Source organism: Mytilus californianus, unplaced genomic scaffold (genome assembly GCF_021869535.1).
Source record: "Mytilus californianus isolate M0D057914Y unplaced genomic scaffold, xbMytCali1.0.p SCAF_8, whole genome shotgun sequence".
Lineage (NCBI taxonomy): Eukaryota > Metazoa > Mollusca > Bivalvia > Mytilida > Mytilidae > Mytilus > Mytilus californianus.
The window spans coordinates 14032119-14039214 of record NW_026262734.1 but is presented as its reverse complement, the minus strand read 5'-3'; positions in this window follow the sequence as shown (position 1 = coordinate 14039214).

Sequence of the window (7096 nt, the reverse complement as noted above, 5' to 3'; positions counted from 1 at the left end):
GCTAGTAGTCCTTTGTTAATTCATGTATCATTGTCATTTTGCTTACTTTCTTTTGTTACCTATTCTGACATAGAACTCGGACTTCTTTTAAACTGAGTTTTACTGTGCGTATTGCTATGTGTTCCTTTATTCTACATTGGCTAGAGGTATATGGGGAGGGTTGAGATCTCACAAAACATGTTTAACCCCGCCGCATTTTTGCGCCTGTCCCAAGTCAGGAGCCTCTGGCCTTTGTTAGTCTTGTATGTTTTTTTTTAATTTTAGTTCCTTTATATGTTTTGGAGTTTAGTGTGACGTCCATTTTCACTGAACCAGTACACAATTTTATTTAGGGGCCAGCTGATGACCACCTCCGGGTGCGTGATTTTCTCGCTGCGTTGAAGACCCATTGGTGGCCTTCGGCTGTTATCTGCTCTTTGGTCGGGTTGTTGTCTCTTTGACATATTCCCCATTTCCATTCTCAATTTTAATCTTCACAAGGATTTTAAATGTTGCTCAATTTTTAGTTTTCTGTGTGGTGTGTAATGCCCTGTTGCATGTTTGTATTTTCGTCTTTTTTACTTTTGGTCGAGGTCTTGTTTGTTCTTAGAACTTTAATTGCTCCTGGTTATCTTTTTATACTCTTTTATACTTTAGAAGCGACGGATATTATAGATTATACAATAGTCCCAAGAGAAAATACAAAATTAAATTATGCATGGTATATGGTTTTGGTTTTTGTGTTAGTTGATTTATATGCTTCGTAACAATCTGCTTTTCAACTGATTTTTACAGTTTGTTCTTGTGTTGTGCTGTTTAACCACTCTCCGGTGTTTATGGTGTTAGTCACCAATAACATGTTTTGTTACCTTCCTGTCCCAAGTCAGGAGCCTGTAATTCAGTGGTTGTCGATGGCCGCTGTCTGTCATATTTGTTTTCCGTTTATTGTTATCTTGAATCAGTAGTCTTATCAAATAACGTATAACTATAAAGTTTGTTCAGTTTGAAAAAAAATGCTCTTCATGGACGAAAACACAACGTATCATTGACCCTTTATTATATTGTAGCGAGACAATGCTTCTCCGTCAAAAAGGGAAGCATTTAACCTGGGTTCTTGTAGTCCAAATAAGTATGACGTCTTGGAAGGCTTTTTTTTAGAGTTTTTATGTGACGCCTTCCTACGACTTGGACTAAGTTTTTTGTATTTGAAATTGAGAATAGTAACCAGAAAAAGACCCATTACCAAACGATATAAGGGACCGGTCAATATTTCATGATGCATGGGACCGGTGCAAAAAGAAAATTGTCTGAAATAATTCTCTTGATCCCATGGTTACTGGCAGAATAAAAATATGCTTGTCCCATGCACGTTTCCTAGTAAAAAAGTGTGTGTCCCATGTTAAAGCACAAAAAACATTATCAAAGTTGTGGCTACATTTCATGCTACAATGTATTTGGATAGCTGAAAAATAATGCTACTATGTGTGAACTGTATCTATATTGCTGTTATAATGTAAACAAAACAATACAAAAGCATATTTTATTGCCAACACAGAAGCCCAAACAGATGACAATATGTTATTGACTATAATAAATAATACATGCAATATTAAACAATTAACATGTATGAAGTGTATGGTATAATACATTTTTTCAAAAAAATTGCAGCTTAATTTACAATCTGACTATTCTAAATTAACAGTGGGTAGGTAAATTCTGCTTTATGGGAGGACAGAATTATATTTGACAATCATGCTTTTTTGTGCAGAAACACTATTCATGAATTAGTTTTTTTTACATTTGTTAAACAGTTATACATGTAAAATATCTAATCAAATTTTTACATATTTTTTTAATTTTATATCAAAGTATTTTTTCATGTTTATTCTGTTCCAAAGCTTTTTTTTGTTGCCTTCACTGTTCTTTAAGGGACTGGTCAATATTTATTGGGGGGGTAGGGACCGGTGCAATTCATATTTCTCCCGTAAAAAAAGCTATGTCCTTACCCTCTGAATATACCAAAAAAAGTTTCTGTCCTATCTGAAATATCTACTAAATAAGTATATGTCCTATCTAATCTATGAATAAATCAAACAGACTATAGTTGTTAAATTCTGTGTCATTTGGTCTCTTGTGGAGAGTTGTCTCATTGGCAATCATACCACATCTTCTTTTTTATATTTAACTTCATTTTTATCAGATTAACATAGATCACATATAGTAGTCTTTGAATTTGTCTGGAATTTTAAATGATCTCCTCCTTGAAGAAGGCAAATAAGATTCCTTTTCAATTTCACTTTCACTGCCACTACTACTACTATTACTACTGTATTCATCATTTAGTATTATTATCATCATTGTCATTATCACTGTCAGAACTGTCATAGGCTCTTATTACAAGGTCATCTTCTTCATCACTTTGGATTTGTTCATTATCTACACTACAATCTGCCCAGAGTCTGAAAAGACCAGATTTTGTGCTCACATTTTACTTTACTAGTCTCGACATTGTCTCGATATGTTGATATATATTATATGAATATATCAAAAAGGGATCAAACATTAAAGACATTATTAAAATTGTCCTTCTGATTAAAGTGGTGGAGTTTAAAGCAATACCTCCTGCTTGGGGCAAAAAGATCACACCTACCAGAGAGTATTAAATTCTAAATAACATTCATTCAAAATTGCAACATCCTGTTAAACTTAAATCGCAAGGCCTTTTGAATTCACTAGATAAGTAGGTAAACGGACAGAAAGTCACAGGACAAAAAGTCACAAATTTGATAGGACAAAAAGTCACAAATAATATGTATACACTTGTTTGAATATTTTAGAGAAAGATCTTTAAATATTTACTTTTTATTACATATATTTATTTTACAGTTGAGGAAATTGTTCATTAGACTTGATAAATAAAGATTTATTAAATTTTAATCATGCAAAAGATATATTTCTTGGCACCATGAAGCCGTTTAAGTACCAACCCACTTTGACATTTTGTTTTCATAACAATTATTTGATCATTATAAATACTTTTTTTATATACATTTTGTTTACAAAGTTGCGTTATATACTAAAGTTCAAGAAAAGTACAAAAATGTTTTTTTTTAAATAAGTGTTTTCTTGTTAAAGAAAAATAATCTCAAAACTGAATTGTGACTTTTTGTCCTGTGGCTTTTTGTCTGTGACTTTTTGTCCTGTGACTTTCTGTCCTACATTCGATAAGTAATACACGAGTTTAAGAAAAGTACGGCTTTCTTTTTACCTGTAAAACACACATGTACTGATGTAATTAAACCTTATTAAAGTGCCTCTTGTATGCCATGTCTTTAAATCTGACAAAAAATTATTTAAGTTTGATTAAAATAAATTTTTACTGTAACTTTGGAACACATTTCCTTTTTTAAAAGGTTATCAAGGATTGTAATGAAAGTTCTATTATCATGATTATATTAAATTCTTGTTTTAACAAAACAAAGGTGTCATTTTTAAAATTTTATAACTTTTTCAAATCAGTTTGGATTTTCATCAAACTTTTCAGCTATCTTTATTATATATTTATCTTACAAAATACCAGGTTGTTTTGGGTTTTGGTGTATTGTAAAAAAAGGCTAAAATTTTCAGTTTTGACAAAATTCAGATAGAAACCTATAATTTAAATATTTAAATTTGACAGCAATAAACCAAATTACCAAATAACCTGTTTTTTTTGTAAGATAAAAATATAATGAAGATAGCTGTAGATTTGGATGAAAATTCAAGTTGCTTTGAAATAGTTAGAAAATAATTCAAAGTTAACTATCCAAATTTAGTCTGAACTGCAAATTCTAGCTTTTTTTAACTAGATTAATTTCATCCTTAAATTTGACAGCAATACCCCAAACTACATAACGACCTGGGATTCAGTAAGATCAGTATATAACTGAGATAGCTGTATAGTTTGATGAAAATCCAAGTTGATTTGAAAAAGTTATATAAAACATTAAAGTGTACTATCTGAATTTAGTCCAAAATGCAAATTCTATCTTTTTTTACCTAGATTAATTTAATCCTTAAATTTGACAGCAATACCCCAAACTACATAACGACCTGGGATTCAGTAAGATCAATATATAACTGAAAAAGCTGTATAGTTTGATGAAAATCCAAGTTGATTTGAAAAAGTTATAAAACAAATTAAAGTGTACTATCTGAATTGAGTCCAAACTGCAAATGCTAGATTTTTTTTACCTAGATTAATTTAATCCTTAAATTTGACAGCAATACCCTAAACCACATAACGACCTGGGATTCAGTAAGATCAGTATATAACTGAGATAGCTGTATAGTTTGATGAAAATCTAAGTTGATTTGAAAAAGTTATAAAAAACACTAAAGTGTACTATCTGAATTTAGTCCAAAATGCAAATTCTATTTTTTTTTACCTAGATTAATTTAATCCTTAAATTTGACAGCAATACAACAAACTACATAACGACCTGGGATTCAGTAAGATCAATATATAACTAAGATAGCTGTATAGTTTGATGAAAATCCAAGTTGATTTGAAAAAGTTATAAAAATAATTAAAGATGACTATCTGAATTTCATCAAATTTTTTTTTCCTATTAATTTAATTCTTCAATTTCACAGCAATGAACCAAACTACCAAAAAACTGGAATTTTGATAGATCTATATTTAATTTAGTTAGATGGGCTGATTTACACCATATGTTACTTGTTTGTTCCTTAATTAATCTTGTTATTTTGTTGTAATTAAATTTGTATAGACTATTTTCTACATTCATACATATGCCATACAAATATTGCTGTCCTATCAGTGCTGAAAACCAAAAAAGTAGAAGTCCTATCAAAAGTTAAGTTAAAAAAATGTGTGTCCTACTGTGTTTTGCACCGGTCCCAACCCCACAGTAAATATTGACCGGTCCCTAAATCTTGAAAATGAATTTGGTATGTTGTAACTGTTAAATTCACATTGCTAGATGTTCATGATGTTATTTTTGTTTGTTATAGATTTATCAAATAATTTTTTTTTCATATACAGACATTGTTTCAAAAAGTTCATGTCCCATGCTTGCCAATAATGAAAAAACATTGAGTCCCATTCCTGTAAACACTGCAAAAAGTGCTTGTCCCATTACAGTTTGCACCGGTCCCATGCATCAAGAAATTTTGACCGGTCCCTAAGGCGAACATAAGAATACCATACACCTAAACATAATCTATCAAATATCCAGAAGTTATCAAGGGGTCCCGGGGGGGGGGGGGGGGGTCGAATATCACAAGTCGAAGAAAAACAGACAAGCCCATGGACAAACAGAAAAAAACGACGAGAAATAAATTTAAGACAAACATCACAAATTTAAAATAAGGGTCATATCAAGTGCTAAAGACGGTAATCAAATCATGTTTTACTTATGACACCCATTGTGTTGCTCATGTTTTACTTATGACACCCATTGTGTTGCTCATGGCAAGTGCATGGAGAAAGGTCGCACTTGAATATAGCACAACCAAGGCAGGTCACTCTAAAATAATATGGTTTTGTATTCCTAAACTTAAAAGGGTTTACATTTCGTTTTAAGCGATCTTTTATATGTTTTGTGTGGGGTTGAAGCGTTAGGTAAAAGGAATCAAGAGGTTGAGTATTGCTACACATACAATAAAAAGAGGTACAATAATATCATTAAAGTGTTTAAAAATAGATTAATGTCTATTTTGTTGTAAAACAACCAGCATAGACTTTGTCACCGCTTTTCTACGACTTCATCATACTAGACATGAATATATTCTGTTGTACATAGGATATACCCTGCACTGTTTTTAATGATAGGGACTTCGGCGTTGTCAACATGAAGTAGTAGTGAAGCTAATACGAACATATTTAGTCAATAAAATGACTTTAACTTAACCCTTAATGAACCCTTTAGTTATATCAAGAAAAATTCAGACTGGAAATTCAAGCCATGGAATATCGCATCAAGATGCAGATATATACTCCGCATGCAATGTACAAATGATATACGGCATGAAGTTTACTAAATCAATACAAAAATACGAAAATCGAAATCAAATGTTTTATCGTAAAGTTAAGTTTCATCTGACACCTACCGTCGATTTCTATGTGTAAGTCAAGGTATGAGTCATACCTAGCTGTATCTGTGGTATCCATTGTTTAAATTTCAATGGGAAAGATGCCAGCGATAGAGTAATGCACCAAATTAATCTGATTTTTTTCAGTAACACATTTGTCTTTACATATGATTAATATAGCAGAAAGCGATGGTAAAGGATCAAACAAAAATATTTCCATTCTTCTTGAGAAGCCTTTGTATAATAAATGTGTCATACGAATAAATTAAGAAGGCAGCGGGAATGGTAATACACACTTTGTGTGGATAAACATGTCCACCTAACAAATATGTTCTCAATCAAAGTTTGTTTTTGGTCAATAATATTATATAAAACACAACCCCCCCTCCAAAAAGTGTTCAAACTCTAAACTCCAGTGAATTATATCAATTTAAGTTGTAAAAGAAAATTAGTTCTCTGAAGATTTACTCATTGTCCATCAGGATCACTTTAATGCGATGTCCGACTATCACGAACAAAAAAAAAAACCCCCAATAAACCAACATTGACATAAATGATTATAGAATAAACATAAACAAAATGTTAATTCGAAAGAAAGATAAAAATAAAACAAACTTAAATTTGATAACGATAGGATAACGATAATTATATTATAATAGTTTTTTTTTTGCTCAAAATTGATTTGAAAATAGGTCTCTTTGATTTTTTGTACACATTAGAATGAACAATATTTCACCAGATGCATTGTTATTTCCTTTATGCTTTGTCAAGTAAGATGTTACCAACTATCCTTTCGCTATTCTCTATTTTGAAAAAAAATCCCTTTTATCGACAGGCGCTAGTTGTGACCTTGGTGTTGCAAATGTGAGCGATAGTCAGGAGAACACACTCTAGAATATATTTTTTTTAAGAGGGCTTGTCATGTATTCTATTTTGTTGTTTTTTTTTCTGTATTTTATTTGCCACTAATGGTAACATAAGAGAGACAAGAACTTCAGTAAACCGATTAATATACCGTCTC